This window comes from Sorex fumeus, unplaced genomic scaffold (genome assembly GCF_029834395.1).
Source record: "Sorex fumeus unplaced genomic scaffold, SorFum_2.1 ptg000029l, whole genome shotgun sequence".
Classification (NCBI taxonomy): Eukaryota; Metazoa; Chordata; class Mammalia; order Eulipotyphla; family Soricidae; genus Sorex; species Sorex fumeus.
Window position 1 is genome coordinate 16,006,890 of NW_026606086.1, and position 15,365 is coordinate 16,022,254.

General features: G+C 61.2%; 1 protein-coding gene across 1 annotated transcript in view; it reads right to left on the reverse strand.

Moving 5' to 3' along the window:
* JMJD6 (jumonji domain containing 6, arginine demethylase and lysine hydroxylase) overlaps positions 1 to 15,365 on the reverse strand; it is a 151,015-nt gene that overhangs the window by 4,885 nt on the left and 130,765 nt on the right. The window lies entirely within an intron of this gene.

A 15,365-nucleotide genomic window follows, 5' to 3' on the forward strand; every position in this document is an offset into this window, starting at 1 on the left:
TCAAACCGAAAACCCAAACCGCACCTGCCCTGCACCAGGACAGAAGCCGCGGCGAGCTGGTCCTGGTTTTCCTGTTTCGACACCAGTTTGCTAGAAACCACTTCACTCAGGAGCCCAGGAACTGTTGACTGTCTGTCTGTTCTTTCTGGTTCAGGGCCACGCCCGGGAGTGTTCAGGGCTTACTCCTGGCTCTGCACTCAGGAAACAGTCCCGGTGCCGCGCAGGGGACCGTCTGGAATGTTGGGGATGGAACCCGGGTCAGCCACGTGCAGGGCCACAGCGGGCAGCGCTTGGGGCTTCCTGCTGGCTCTGCTCTGGGACACTCCTGGTGGGCGCAGGACCCTATGGGTGCCGGGGGTCGAACCTGAGTCACTGTGTGCCAGGCAAGTGCCCTGGGCGCCGCCCTGTCTCTCTGGCCCCACTTCCTGCATCTTTGGGGTCTGGGCCGTGACCCCACGCCCCAGGCAGACGGCAGCCAGGCAGGATGCCTTGCCGTGGCGTGTGGGAGCGGTTCCAAGACAACAGCCTCCCCGGGGGCCCCACACGGAAAGTTCCTCCCCCCCCCCCCCCAGCCTCCTTTGGGGCCTGGGCGCAGTGCGAGGGCATCGGGCGGGCATCGCGCTGGGAGACTGGCCCTAGCGAGTGAGTGTGTGGGCGCTCAGGTGAGGTCACCTGGCAGGCAGAGCCTCCTGGAAACAGGCTGTCACCTCTCCCTGCAGCCACGCTTGCTGCGGCTCCTGCCCAGCCAATGCTGACTTTTCAAGAAGGAGAAGGTCGCCTCTTCCAGGAAGCCTTCTTGGTTACCCCCGGCAGAACCCACCTGCCGTCTCATGGGACTTGGCAGAAATCTAGCCCCATGGACATGCTCTCCGCCCGCTCCACAGGCAGTTTGCCCTTCAGTGGTTCTATGTGGGACCAGAGACGGCTAGTCACAGACGGGACGATACTGTCTCCCCAGGGCAGCACACCAGGAAGTGGCAGACTCCGGAAGGTTCCACCGAGTGCTGTCCCACCTGCCTCTGCTCTGGCCACACACCACTGGGACATCTGGGCAGGGTCCAGGACCTTCAGACCTGGGGCAATCTTGGGACCCCAAAGCCTGCCTGGCTGCAGGGCGTGAGATCAGACTGGGAGCACCTCCCAGGCACCCCAAGGGCTGGGAGCACCTCCCAGGCACCCTGATGGTTGGGAGCACCTCCCCCAGATGCCCCAAGGGCTAGGAGCACTGCTCTGGGCACTCTGGAGGCGGCTCTTGGATGCTGGCCTTGCATCCATACCCAGCAAAACCAACCCCCAAAAGAGAGAGAGAGAGAGAGAGAGAGAGAGAGGGGAGTACTGTCGGGAGGGTGCCTGCCTTGCACCCGGCCCACCTGGGTTCTGTCCCCAGCACCCCTTAGGGAGCCCAGAGTCCCCCCAGGGGTGATCCCTGAGCGCAGAGCCAGGAATCAGCCCTGAGCACCGCCAGATGTAGTTCAACCTCCTTGCAAAGAGATCGGAATAAACGTCTCTCCAGACCCCACCTCAGCGTCGTGACAGCAGCACTGAGTCTGTGAGATGCTGCACCAGCCCGCTGCCTCAGTTTCCTTCCCTGTCAGCAAGGGAGCTGAACGAGGTGAAGGCCCAGCATGGCCACCCACAGGTCATGGATAAAAACCTCTTTCTGGGGCTGGAGCAATAGTACAGCGGGGAGGGCGTTTGCCTTGCACGTGGCCAACCCGGGTTCGATTCCCAGCATCCCATCTGGTCCCCCGAGCAGCGCCGGGAGTGATTCCTGAGTGCAGAGCCAGGAGTAACCCCTGTGCATCGCCAGGTCTGACTCAAAAAGCAAAAAACCAACCAACCAACCCCGCTTTTCCCCAGGGCTCTCCCCGAGGCAGAACTCCTGCTCCTGCAGACACAGTGTGGGGGTCCAGAAGCCCCCGAGCCCGGGACGGGAGCCCCAGGAGCGGGGGAATCTGAGCTCAGGAGCAGGTGCCAGGAATGAAAGTGTGCAGGAGTGCTGGCTCATCGCAGAGGAAGTGAGGCCATCAAGGACCCACTGCTCCTGGACACGCCCCCCGACCCCAGGTTCAAGAGGGAGCCTCCAGGCTTGCTCTCATCCCCCACGACCTGCCCAGCACAGACTCTCCACCTGCGCAGGACTGAGACCCCAAAGGGACCTGAGCAGAGGGGGAGGGGGTGCAGGGGCTGGGCTGAAGCCACCTCCCAAAGCGGCTGGATCAGGCAGTGATGGAGCCGCAGCCCCAAGGCCACGTGGGCGCCTCCTGAGAAGCCGGTTCCCCCGCCGAGGGTGGGGCCGGGCGCCGCCAGCTCAGCGTCGAGGCATGGGGGGGGGGGGGGATGCAGGGGGACCAGCCCCCCCCATTTCCGAGCCTCCCAGTCTTGGCCCCAGGGGGCTTGGGCTGGGCCAGGCTAGTGGCCCGAGGACTCCCAGGGGGAATGAGGGGGAAAGGGGGGGGCCTTGTTGGGGCAGAGCCGCTTCGTCTAGCTGTGGGGGGACCCCCAGGGCATGGGCAGAGGCCAGCAGGGGCCCCGCTATGGGTGTGTGGGCAGCCGAAACCTGTCTGACACAGGGACGGCAGCGGGTGTAGAGAAGGCTACTCCCCAGCCCCCAGCCGCGGGACACCGGCCTGCCACAGCCCTCCTGGGAAGGGTCATTTGCAGCAGAAGGGGTCAGAGGCCCCCAGCACACACACCCCCCAAAATTGTGGGGTGCTTGGTCACAGGCCAGCCTCAGACCTCTGCAGGAGGAGCAGGCCGAGGGTCTGGGTGGGGGTGGGCGGGTTGGGCAGGGTGGGCAGGGGGCAGTGGTCAGCCAACTGTGATGCCGCCAGTGTGGGGAAGTGGTCAACTCCCCTGTGCAGTCACAGACCCCCAACTCCAACCCCCAGCTGCTCCCAAATCCCCAGGCCACTCCCCCCCCTTCCCCAAGGCTTTGCTCCGGCTCAATTTGGAAGGTGAGGGTGGGAAGGCAGAGCTCGGCCAGCCTGTCCCTCCGGCCCTCAGACCCAGGACAGGCAAGGCCACATGACCGACAGCAGCTCCCCCCTCAGCCTGCACAGAGTGATGCCCCCGCCGTCCTCCCGAGCCCAGCGCAGGCTGACCACTCGCTGTGTGGCCCCTGAGAGTTTCTGAGTCTCAGCACCAAGGGCTGACGCGGCTTTGTGGGTCACACAGCCGGGACCCTGAGCACCGCCCGCTGGGACCCCAAACCACTAGGAAACTGTAACAAGGGCCTGCCCCGCCTCTGGGGGCGGGTGTCTCAAGGCTCCCCCCCCCACCCCCACCCCCGTTCCTCGGTTCCTCGGCTGGCCAAGAAGCAGCCCTGCCACCCAACGGCTGGCTGGGAGGGGAAAGCCCACAAACACTTTTAGGCTTGTAAACAGTCATTAAGAGGCCAATAAAGTGCTCCCCAATCCCCACCCTGGGGCAGCTGCTTCCCAAAGGCCACCTCCTCCAGGCAGCACCCCTCAGGTCCTCCTGCACCCTCCCTCTCCCGCCCCCCCCAGCAGGGTTCCTGCTGAGGAGTGAAGGTCCCAGAGACTGGGGACCCAGCTGGGCCACTGCCGAAGACACTCTGGACCAGTGATGACTTTTGTTTTTTGGGGGGCAGTGACATTTTTTTGGTGGGGGGGCACCCACAGCCGGGGGTACTAAGGGCTCACTCCTGGCAGGGTTCGGTGAACCATCTATGGTGCAGGGGGTTGAACCCCGCCCTCCCCACTGTCCTACCGCTCCAGCCCAGAACCTTCTCTTCCTCTACCGTGAAGTGGATGATGATACCCCCAGGGTCCGCAGAGACGCCAGCCCCAGGCTCCAGCCATGCCCACTCTCTCCCTCTGAGCCGAATCCCAGCAGGGAAACTGAGGCCAGAGAGAGGCGAGGTCACCTGCCCATGTGCCGCGGTCAGTCAGCTGGGCAGAGCCTTGGACCCCGGGGCTCCGCTGGCCTCACGGTCCACTGCCCACCTCAGAGCTGTGTGCACAGCTCCGGGCACGGCTCACAGCGGACGGCATCCCTGCGGGTCAGGCCAGTCTCTGCCCGCTCCTGCCCACCTGCCCCCTCGCTTTCCGGGGCCACACAGGGGACAGGACGTGCACAGAGGGCAAAGGTGCTCTTCGCCAGGCAGGATGCGAGTGCTCCCAGGTGAGTGGCAGAGAACGGAGAGGCCCGGCCCCTGCCCCCAACACACACACACAGGCGGGCAGGGGCCATTGGGCCACACGCTGTCCTCTGGGCCTCCCAGATGCCGTGTCCCCTTCCCCCTGCCCAGATCCGAGCACATGGAGGGTGGGTTCTCGTCTGGGGCCAACAGCCCCCAGGTGAGGCCCGGCCACGCTCCTAAGGGGATGCCCAAGGTTCGACCCCAGCCACCTCTGAAACCCACAATGTGCCACCAGGCATCAGAGACAGGCTCCTTAGCTCTGTTCCTGAGACCCTGGCCTGGCCTCCGGACCCCCCCAGCCAGCCCTGTGCCCTCACCTGGTCAGGGCTGCCCAGTGAGCCCACCACTGGTCCAGATGCCCTGGCACATGCCTCCCGAAGGGGAAACACGGGCGACTGCATCTCCAGACCCGAGGGAGGGAGAAGGCGTGTCCCCAGGATAGGGAGAGCAGGAAACCATTCCTGGTGGGGGCGGGGGGCGAGCACTTGCAGCCCGGCAGGGGGGAACCATGCGCAGCAGGGCGTGGGGGTGCCCGCCAAGGCCCGCGGGTCACGCTGCCCCGCCGCTGCCCGGCCTGCCCAGCCGGCTGGGTGGGAAACGCAGCCAAGGCTGAGCTCACTCTGGAAATCCCCGCGGGTGGCCGGGACGGCGAGGCCTGCTCAAAGGGGGTGGCCCTGAGACCTCGCACGGGGACAGGCTGCTGGGCGGGGGGCTTCTCTGGGACGGCCCGGACTGGCAGGGGGAGGGCCAGGTCACCCGGGCACCCCAGCTCCTTCCTGCTCTCTAGCGCTCTGGCCACCCAGGGCCGGCGGCTGCTCTGAGGCTTGTGGGTGTCCAGGTAGAGTTCTGGGCTGATGGTTTCTCAGGCCGCAGGACGCACGGGCCAGCCGGGGAACACTGTGAGGGATTCTGGCTCAGCCAAAAAAGGGGATGAGTTTCACTATCCAAGTTTTTTATGGGGGGGAGGAAAGGGGGGCGGTTAGAGAGGGGCCGAAATGATAGTACAGTGGGTAGGGCGCTTACTTTGCACACAGCCGACCTGCGTTCGATCTCCAGCACACATATGGTCCCCCTGGAACTCTGCCAGGAGTGATCCCTGAGCACAGAGCCAGGAGTAAACCCTGAGCACTGCAGGGGTCCTCCCCTCCAAAAGGGCTGATAGTAGAAGAGATAAGGCGCTTCCCTTGCACACAGTTGATCCTGGTTTAATCCCCAGCACCCCAGAATTCCCTGGACCCCTCCAGGATGACCGCAAAACCCAAAACAAAGACCCAAACAACTGACCACTGAGAAAACAATCTTACCCTGAGCATGACGCCTGCCCCCTGCACTGAAGAGTGGGAGTAAATGCCCGAAGCCCACCCCCGGGATCTCACAGGGGTCCCCTGATGGAATGAGCCCCAGGGCTGGGAGGGGCAATGCAAGAATAGGGGTTAGTTTAGAGGGGAAGATTCCAGTGCAGCGGGTCATGGACACCAGGTCCCTCAGCCGCCCTGGGCAACCCGGCTCTGGGGAAGTCCATCCACAGGACCGGACAGCCCTCTCCCTCCCCTCGAAGAGTCAGGCAAGGGTAGGCAGATCTTTACCCCAAGGTGCCTGAAGCCCCTCCCTTTGGGGAGGGGGCCCAGTTCACAGCAGGCAGAGGTTTATGGCGCAAAGCAGGGTCTTCTGGCCAAGGGGTAACTGTCCCTCAGAACCCACTCCCCCTCTTATTTCGATGATGGTTACTCTAGTTCTTCCCCTGTCCTCTAGGGAAACTGAGGCAGAGCGGGCTGGTTGGTGAGAAATAACTGGACACCAGGGCTGGGGCGCAACGGGTGACCGGGCTTCGGGGGACATCTGCCAGCATCTCTGGCCTTTCCCCACTACAACCCCACAAGACCGGTGGCCACAACCAAAATGCCTCCCCGACCACCCAGAGAGAGACACAGATTTACCCCGGGTCACACCAGGTCCTTATAGAGTCCTCTAGGAAAGCACCGGTCCACTGCGGGCCCAGGTGCCAGTCTTCACCCAACCGGGCAGGGCTGACACCTGGGACTGCCAAGGGCCTGTGGGGGGGACTGGCCCCAAGGATCTGACCCTAAATCGGGGGGAGCCTTCCCACGACCCTGGGGCGCTCTTGGGCGCGTCTGGGCTCTGTCCAGCCTCGCGTGTTGCCTCCAATGCCGGGTGGGGGGCAGGCAGGGCGCGCTCAGGCCAGGGCACGCGCAGCCCCGGCGCAGGGACGCGGTGGGGAGGGTCTGAATTCCAGGCGCGGGGCGAGAGGGGACGGCGGGGCGGCGCCTGGGCCAGTCCCCTCTCCGCGTCCCGGGGCTTTAGACTCCTGCCCCATCCTCGCGCCCCCACACCTGGTGACCCGAAGCCCTGGAGCCACCGCGTGAGTCCAGCCCGCGTCCCCGGCCTCGACCCACGTGGGGCCCGAGCGCTCCGCAAGGCGGGACCTCGCCGGCCGCGCCGCGCCCGGGCACCGCAAGCCCCGGGCGCCCGGCAGCGCCTTCCGGGTCCCGCGTCCGGCCCCGGGAGCCCCGCCCCGGCCGTCGCCCCGCGCTCACCTCCCGGCGGCCCCGAGACCCCGGACGCAGCTCCGCGCCGTGCGGCCAGCGGCTGGGCGGTGGCTACTGGGGGCGGGGCCTGGCGCTCCGCCTCGTCCCTGCTTGGCCGGGGCGGGGCGGGGCGCGGCGGAGCCGCGCCGCAGGGCGTGCCCGCGGGGGGCCGGCCCGGGCGTCCCGCTTCCTCCCCATAGGCTCCCTGGGCGTCTGGGGCGGGGCCAGGGGCGTGGATGGGCGGGACCCGGAGCCAGCCTCCACCTCCCCACAGGCTCCCGACCGGTGGGGGCGGGGCCAGGGGCGGGACCCGGAGCCGGCCTCCACCTCTTCATAGGCTCCCGGGCGGCGAAGGCGGGGCCAGTGCGGGAGGCGGGGCCCTTCTGGCGCGCGTCCCGGTGGAGCTTGACCTCTTCCCCACAAGCTCCCAGGCGGCGGAGGGGTGGCCCCGAGTCTGGCCTCTTCCGTAGGGTACCAGGCGGTGGAGGCGTGGCCCCGAGTCTGGCCTCTTCCCCATAGGCTCCCAGGCGGCGGAGGCGGAACCAGGAACGTGGATGGGCGGGGCCATGAGCCGGCCTCACCCCCTCATAGGCTCCCGGGAGGTGGGGGCGGGGCCAGTGCGGTGGGTGCCCCTTCCGAAGCGCACCCTGGTGGAGCTTGAGCTCTTCCCCACAGGCTCCCAGGAGGCGGAGGTGTGGCCTCGAGTCTGGCCTCTTCCCCATAGGCTCCCAGGCGGCGGAGGCGGAACCAGTCGGCGGGTGGTCTTGCCAGGAGCGTCCTGGTGGGCGGGGCCCGGAGCCCGGCCTCTTCCCCAGTGCGCCGGGCGGAGGGGAGGGGCCAGAACGGGGAGGGGCGTGGCTTTCCCGGTGGGCGGGGCCGGTGCGTGCAGGGTAGGGGTGGGGGCCCCCCCCCCCCCCCGCGCGCTCCTCTGGGGCTCAAGGGGGATCCCTGGCTTTCCGCTCGGACAGTCTTTGCCGGATGCTGTGCTCTTCGTGCATCTTCCTCCCTATCTCCGCGCAGACTCTAGGTCCGCACTGCGCCCCGGCATATCCCCACTCCCACTCCACCCCAAGAAAACCCGCGCGATAGCAGCAGGGCCAGTCAGCAGACTCCAGCACTCTCGTTCCCAGGCCCAGCGAGGCCTGTTCCCGGAACCTTGGCTCAAGGCGCCCCTGGAGCCCCTCGACTCCTTCCCAGCCTGCTGCAGCCCCTGCCTCCTCCTGGATGCTCTCCTAGGCATCCCATCCGCTCCGGGCACCCCTCCTCCGGCCCAGCCTGGGTCAGCTCCCTTCTTCCTCTGCACTGAAACAGGTGTCCACTCCAGTCGCCGGCTGGGAGGAGCCTCGGGAATTCCTTTGGGGCAGCCGCTGTTCAAATCCTCGGGCCTCTTTCCTGAGGACGCAGCCCTGTTGCTAGCACTCCTTCCATGCACCCAACCCCAGGAGGCAAGCGCCAGGCTCTGCCCCTGGCCTCTGCCCCGAGCATTTGCGAAGGGTCTCCCCCAGGGTGCTTGGCTGACATCTGAACCTGGCTGCAGGTCACCTCGGCTCTTGGGGGGGGGGGAGGACGAGGGCATGTCGTGGGCTTCTATTCCCCTGCACTTGTTGGTGTCTGGGAGGCAAGAGGGATCCCAGGGATTGAACTCAGGGCCTTGTGCAAGAAGGTTCTATGCTCTGCAGGGAGCCAGTGCCCCACCCCATTTACCTACCTCTAAAAATCAATTCTCAGGACCAGAGCAACAGTACAGTGTTTGCCTTGCACGCGGCTGACCCGTTTTCCACCCCCCCCCCAGCATCCCATATGGTCCCCTGAGCACCAACAGGAGTAATTGCTGAGTGCAGAACAAAGAGTTACCCCTCAGCATTGCTGGGTGTGATCCACCTCAAAAATATACTTCTAGGCACCAGAGCAATAATACAGTGGGTAGGGTGCTGGCCTTACATACAATTGATCCAGGTACAATCCCCAAACTCTCAGTCCCCTGAACTTGCCAGGAGTGATCCCTGAACACAGGGCCATGATTAAGCTCTGAGCACCACTGGGTATGGCCTAAAAACTGAAAAAGAAAAAAGTCTTAAATAGGGGGCTGGAACGATAGTACAGTGGGTAGGGCATTTGCCTTGCTTGCCTACACGGGTTCGATTCCCAGCATCCCATATGGTCCCCTGAGCACCGCCAGGAGTAATTCCTAAGTGCAATCCAGGAGTAACCCCTGTGCAACGCAGGGTGTGACCCCCCCAAAAAAAAGTCTTAAATAAAATAAAAATAGAGTGCTGAAGCAATAGTACAGGGGATAGGGAGTTGACCTTGCATGCAGCTGACCCAGTTCAATCCTGAGCATCCCATATGGTCCTCTAAGCCTGCCCAGAATGATCCCTGACCCAAAACTAGGTGCAAGCCCTGAGCACCATGGAGTATGATTCCCAAACCAAAAACAAATACATACAATAAAAATAACCTCTCAGGGCTTTAGAGAGATGTTAGAAGTATCACGGTGGGAGCTGGAGAGATAGGACAGCGGGTAGGGCGTTTGCCTTGCACGCGGCCGACCCAGGTTCTATTCCCAGCATCCCATATGGTCCCCTGAGCACCGCCAGGAGTAACTCCTGAGTGCAGAGCCAGGAGTAACCCCTGAGCATTGCCGGGTGTGATCCAAAAAGCAAAAAAAGAAAAAAAAAAGTATCACGGTGCTTGCCCGACATGCGGCCTGCCTGGCTTCCATCCCCAGCACCACGTATGATCCTCTGAGCATCTGAGCATTGCCAGGTGCGGCCCAGGAGGCTTCCAGGCTCTACCAGGTGTGACCATCCCAGGCTGGAACATTGACCCCGGGCTTAGGGGGACCCCTCAGGCCTCCTGAGCACAGCTTAGTATCCTCCCCCTGAAAACAAAATAAATGAAGAGGATGTGTCCAGGCTGAAGATGTAGCCCAGTGGGCAGAGCGCAGAGTTCCAGCTCCCACACCACAGATGGTCCCTCAGGCACTGCCAGGAGCAGCCCCCAAGCTCAGCGCTGGGAGAAGTCCCTGAGCACCGCGGGTGTGGCTCGAAAGCTGAGAAAAATGAGAGCGAAGCGACGTCTCCTCACACGCGGAGGTGGATCCGTGGGGTCCCCCGGAGTGTGAGACAGAAGTTTCGGGGCTGCATGGCCACCTCCAGTGTGCGTGTGTGTGTGTGTGTATATGTGGGGTGACGGTGAGGTAAGGTGGCCAGCAGGCACGGGGGCGTGGGCTGAGGCGCTGATGGAGCAGACAGGACCATGAGGAGTGTGTGGAACTGGAAACTGCATGTGCAGGTCCGGCTGTGGTGTATCCCCTTTGAAAGGTGTTTGCTCTGCGAAGATGGGGTGACGGCTGTCCCTAATCTGCACAGCCATCCGGCTGCTGGTGGGCGGGGCGCGGGCTGCTTCACCTCCTTCCTTTCCCAAGGGGAAGCCTTTGTGTTTCGCAAACACTCAGGGGTGGCGGGAGGCAGAGGCAGAGGAGGGCGGTTACAGTCATCCCAGCACCAGAATGTTCTTTGTTTATGTCTCATCACACCTCACCTTGTACAACTCAGAGGGAAAGGGCCACGGAAGTCATCTTGAAGTCAAAGGTTCGTTAACTCCAGGGCCATGGTACAGCAGGCAAGGCGTTTGCCTTGCAGAGTTCAGTCCCCGGGTCCACTTACGGTCCCCTAAGCACAGAACCAGGGATCTGGATGTAATATAGCAGATAATATAGCAGGCCAGAGCGATAATATAGCAGGGAGGGCGTTTACCTTGCAAGCAGCCTCGGATTGATCCCAGCATCCTATGTGATCCCAGCATCCTATGTAATCCCCTCAGCACCGCCAGGAGTGATTCCTGGGTGCAGAGCCAGAAGTAACTCCTGAGCATCAGCCAAGTGTGACCCCCCCAAAAAAAAGCCAAAATCCCCCCAAAACAGGTGTCCCGCCTCCAGAATTTGACAACTCAGACTCCGGGCTCCACATATTCTCCCACCTGTGCTCCAGACTTACCGCCCCTCACCCACAGGCTCCTGAGGGCAAAGGTCAGGAAAGGGGGTGCGGGTCAGGAAGTTGAGGGTTTTTTTTTCTGGAGGGGCCTCTTCTTGAGCACAGGGGCAGGTATTGATAGGGTAGAGGCTCCACCTGGTGGCGCGAGGAGTCACTGCACCCTGGTGCCTGGAGAAGCCACATTTCCTCTTTGCTCCGGTTCTTGGTGTCTGTCTCCCCAGCAAATCTGGCAGTGCCTCTAAAAAAAGAAGGGCGTTCATGCCAGGGACATGCTTTTGGGGGGATACACCCTGAAGTGCTCAGGGGTTACTCCTGACTCTGCGCTCAGGGTTCACTCCTGGTGGTGCTCGGGGACTCTGTGGGATGCTGGTGCTAGAAGCCTGGTCAGTCGTGTGCAAGGTCAGCACCCTCCGCGCTGTCCTGTCGCTCTGGCCCCGGGACCTGCTCTTCAGAGGGTTGGACAGTGCTAGTCTGATGCCCAAGGCTGCCTGCTTTTCAGGATGCCCAGGAAGGCACACCAGTGACTGTCCAGGTAGTGCTTATGAGCTGCAAGCAAGACCCCCAAGCACCCCGCAAAACACTGGGATGTCCAGTGTTCAGGGGCTGATGTGGCCTGTCTCCTCCTGGTACCTGTCACCTTTTCCCTGCCAGCACCGGCCCTGCCACCGGCTTTTCTCAACCCTGTGCACCTTCCTCCACCGATCTCACTCCCCAAGCCTGGGTCACTCCGACTGAGTCCCCAAACACACACACACACACACACACACACACACACACACACACACACACAAGCACACCTCCCGCTGGACTACCCCCACAGAGCAGAGCCCTCATTCAGAGCCTCTTCGGCACATACACACTTTGGGGTGCCTGGGCAGGCAGTGTGGCTTCGGGGGAAGAGAGGACTCACCCTGCTAGGGGCAAGCTTCAGTTCCCCTATCCAGGTCCCCCTTAGAGCCCACTTAGAAACCAGGAGGCAGGGGGCTGGAGTGATTGCACAGCGGGTAGGGCATTTGCCTTGCACGCGCTGACCCGGGTTTGATTCCCAGCATCCCATAGGGTCCCCTGAGCACTGCCAGGAGTGATTCCTGAGTGCAAAGCCAGGAGTAACCCCTGAGCATCGCCAGGTGTGACCCTGTGACCCGAAAAGAAAAGAAAAGAAAAAAGAAATCAGGAGGCAGGCATCAGCACGTGGCTCGCTCCTGGCTCTGAGGCGCTGGCTGTTGCCTCCTACTTCAAAAATCGGACCCTCCTCAGCTCCCAGCAAGAGCGTTAATGAGGAGGGCAGTGTGCTTGGTAAAGGGGCGTCTCTACCTTTCTCTCTCAGCCCACAAACGCTCTGCCTGAAGCAGTCACAGATCCTATTAAGGCTGTTTATACCTTCATTTCTCTATCGGCAATATACAAGTCTACCTGGGAAAAACGAATTCCCAGGAAGAAGATGCAGTGTGGCAGGTGATCATGGGAGCCCGAGTCGAGGTGACGTCAAGGCAGCGAGAGTCCCTGAAACTGGAAACTGGAAACATGGGTGACCACCTAGAGATGGCCGCAGACGGCACCTCCCGATGGAGCAGATCAGGCCTCTGAGTGCCAGCGACCACGGCCAGCTGGTGACGTCACAGGTGCAGGTCGGCCAGCTGGCCGGACACAGACAGAGAACTCCATCAGAAAGCAGGAGGAAGGAGCCGAGAGAGCTGAGGGGGACACGGTGCCTGCCTGAGAGGGGGCTGGAGGTCGGACCTGCCACCCCATGTCTCTGGGACACCGTCGGACCCGCCCCACGATGGCAGCTGTCTGCTGGGGAGGCTGCAGGCTGTGGCCGCCTGGCCCCTTCCCCCAGTCTCAGGTTAGCACTGCACCTGTTCTCTGCCCTCGGGGACTGCATTTCGCTTAACAGCTCCGCACTGCTGCCTCCCACTCTCACTGCGCTGGGCCGGGCCAAGTAGCCTGGCCCTAAGCTCTGGAGCTGTCTAACTCTGGTTTCTAGTCTCACTCACACTGATTGTTTGCTCCAGGGAAACGTTTCCTGTTAGGTTTCTTTGCAAGTATTTGATTTCCTTTCCTGTCCTGTGGGTTCGCTCAGATCCGGGAGCCCACAGGCCATCACACCTGGGGCCTGAACGCAGAGCTGAGCTACTGCTCTTGAAGGGCCTGAGCCCAGCCTGCGTTCTCCTTGCTGTTGAAGCTGAAGAATTGTGTGTGTGTGTGTGGTGGTGGTGGGGGGGGTGTTTGTTTTGTTTTGTTTTTCTTTTGCTTTTTCGGTCACACCCAGTGATGCACAGGGGTTACTCCTGGCTCTGCACTCCGGAATTACTCCTGGCGGTGCTCGGGGGACCATATGAGATGCTGGGAATCGAACCCGGGTCGGCCATGTGCAAGGCAAACACCCTCCCCACGGTGCTATAGCTCCAGCCCCTGAAGAATTGCTTTTTTTAAAAATTTTATTTATTTATTTGCTTTTTTTGGGGGTCATACCTGGCGATGCACAGGGGTTACTCCTGGCTCTGCACTCAGGAGTTACTCCTGGTGGTGCTCAGGGGACCATATGGGATGCTGGGAATCGAACCCGGGTCGGCCGCATGCAAGGCAAACGCCCTACCTGCTGTGCTATCTCTCCAGCCCCAAGAATTGCTTTAAAAAAAAAAAAGAAAAGAACAAAATAAGGGTCGGAACAATAGTACAGCGGGTAGGGCATTTACCTTGCACACGGCCAACCTGGGTTCAATCCCCGGCATTCCATAAGGTCCCCCGAGCACCATCAGGGGTAATTCCTGAGAGCAGAGCCAGGAGTAACCCCTGAGCACTGCCAGGTGAGGCCCAAAAAATCAAAGAAAGAAAAAAAGAAAACAAAGAACCAGGAATAAGCCCTGAGAACCCCGGAATGTGGCCCAAACATCAAACACTTTTCTTTTGGCCTCACACAGTGGTGCTCAGGGCTTATTCCTGGCTTTGTGCTCAGAGATCATTCTGGCACTGCTCAGGGAACCATTTGTGGTTCCGGGAATCAAACCTGGGAACAGTTATGCGCAGAGCAAGTGTCTTAGCCCTAGAAATCTCTCTAACTCAAGGGCCTGTGTTTAGTGGCAAAAGAGAATTGCTGCAAATCAAGATTCTAAACTTTAAAGAGGGTGCAGAGAGATAGTCCCCCAGGCAAGATATCTGCTGCCTCAGGCTCACTCCCGACACCTCCTATAGTCCCCTGAGCCCCACCCGGAGTGGGCCCTGAGCTCAGAACCAGGAATAAGGGAGACAGATTGATAGCACCTGGCTGGGTTCGACCCCTGGCCTCCCAGAGGGTCCCCTGAGCATCGCCAGGAGTAATTTCTGAGTGCAGAGCCAGGAGTAACCCCTGAGCACTGCCAGGTGAGGCCCAAAAAATCAAAGAAAGAAAAAAAGAAAACAAAGAACCAGGAATAAGCCCTGAGAACCCCGGGGTGTGGTCCAAACACCAACAGATGCAAAGTGAGCAAAGGCCAGAACAGGAAACACAGGCTGAGTGAGCCAGGAGCCGGCCCACTGAGAGAAGAGGCAGGAGCTCACCGGGACTTGGGAAATGCAAACTGGCACTGGGGGGACCCCTCAGGCTCTGGGGGGAAGACAGGTCACCCCCATGACCCGGGATGGTTCTGTCCTCCCGCGGGAGAGCGGGGCTGCAGACAGTAGGGCCACTTTCAGACCTTCGGACAGAGGAGGGGAAGGGACTCGCTGCCCCATCCTGACAAGCCCCTCATCCGGGAGAATGATGAGGGTGGCAGGGGAAGGGAGGACACACCCCATTCCAGGGAGACAGGAAGACAGGACTCCACTGGGATGTTTTGTCAAGTGAAGGAATGCACTGTGACGCTTTTCCAGGAGTGCCTCAGATGGAGGGGGGACTCGCTGCTCCAGCGTTCAGGGCTCCAGTTTATAGTGGCTTCCAAAGGCACGTGGCAGTGGCCCATTCTGAGGATTTCCTGTCCCTGTCGCTGTGGGTCAGAATCCCCCCATGGGGGGCCGGAGTGATAGTACAATGCGTAGGGCACTTGCCTTGCACCCAGTCGACCTGGGTCCCATCCCCAGTATCCCATACTGTCCACTGAGCCCTGGCATTCCCTCCTGTCATCAGCGTGTGTGCCAAAAATGAATGAGATTTGATATTGTCACCACCAGTGGCAGGGGTGGGGGGTAAGGGGGAAGGGCAGGGATTGCTAAAACCTTTCTAAGGACCAACAAAATTTAAAATGCGTGCACCACATAACTTACTTCTGGGATTTGGGAGCCCCAAAACATTTAAAAGTAATATATGATGCTTATAATTAAAGATTTCAGGTAAAAAAAAATTTAAAGTAAAAAAAATCAAGGGGCCCAAGAGATGGTCAAAGGATTAATCCCCTTGCATGCCTGTAGTTGTCCCTAGGTTCAATCCCTCATACCCCGTATGGTCCCCCAAGACCTGCCAGGAGTGATCCTTGAGCACAGAGCCAGGATAAGCCCTGAGCACCATCAAGTGTGACCCCACAACCAACTTCAGTCACAGTCACAGTCCTCCCGTTGTTCATCGATTTGCTCGAGCGGGCCCAGTAACGTCTCCATCGTGAAACTTTGTTGTTACTGTGTTTGGCATATCGAATACGTCACGGGGAGCTTGCCAGGCTCTGCCGTGCGGGCGAGATACTCTCG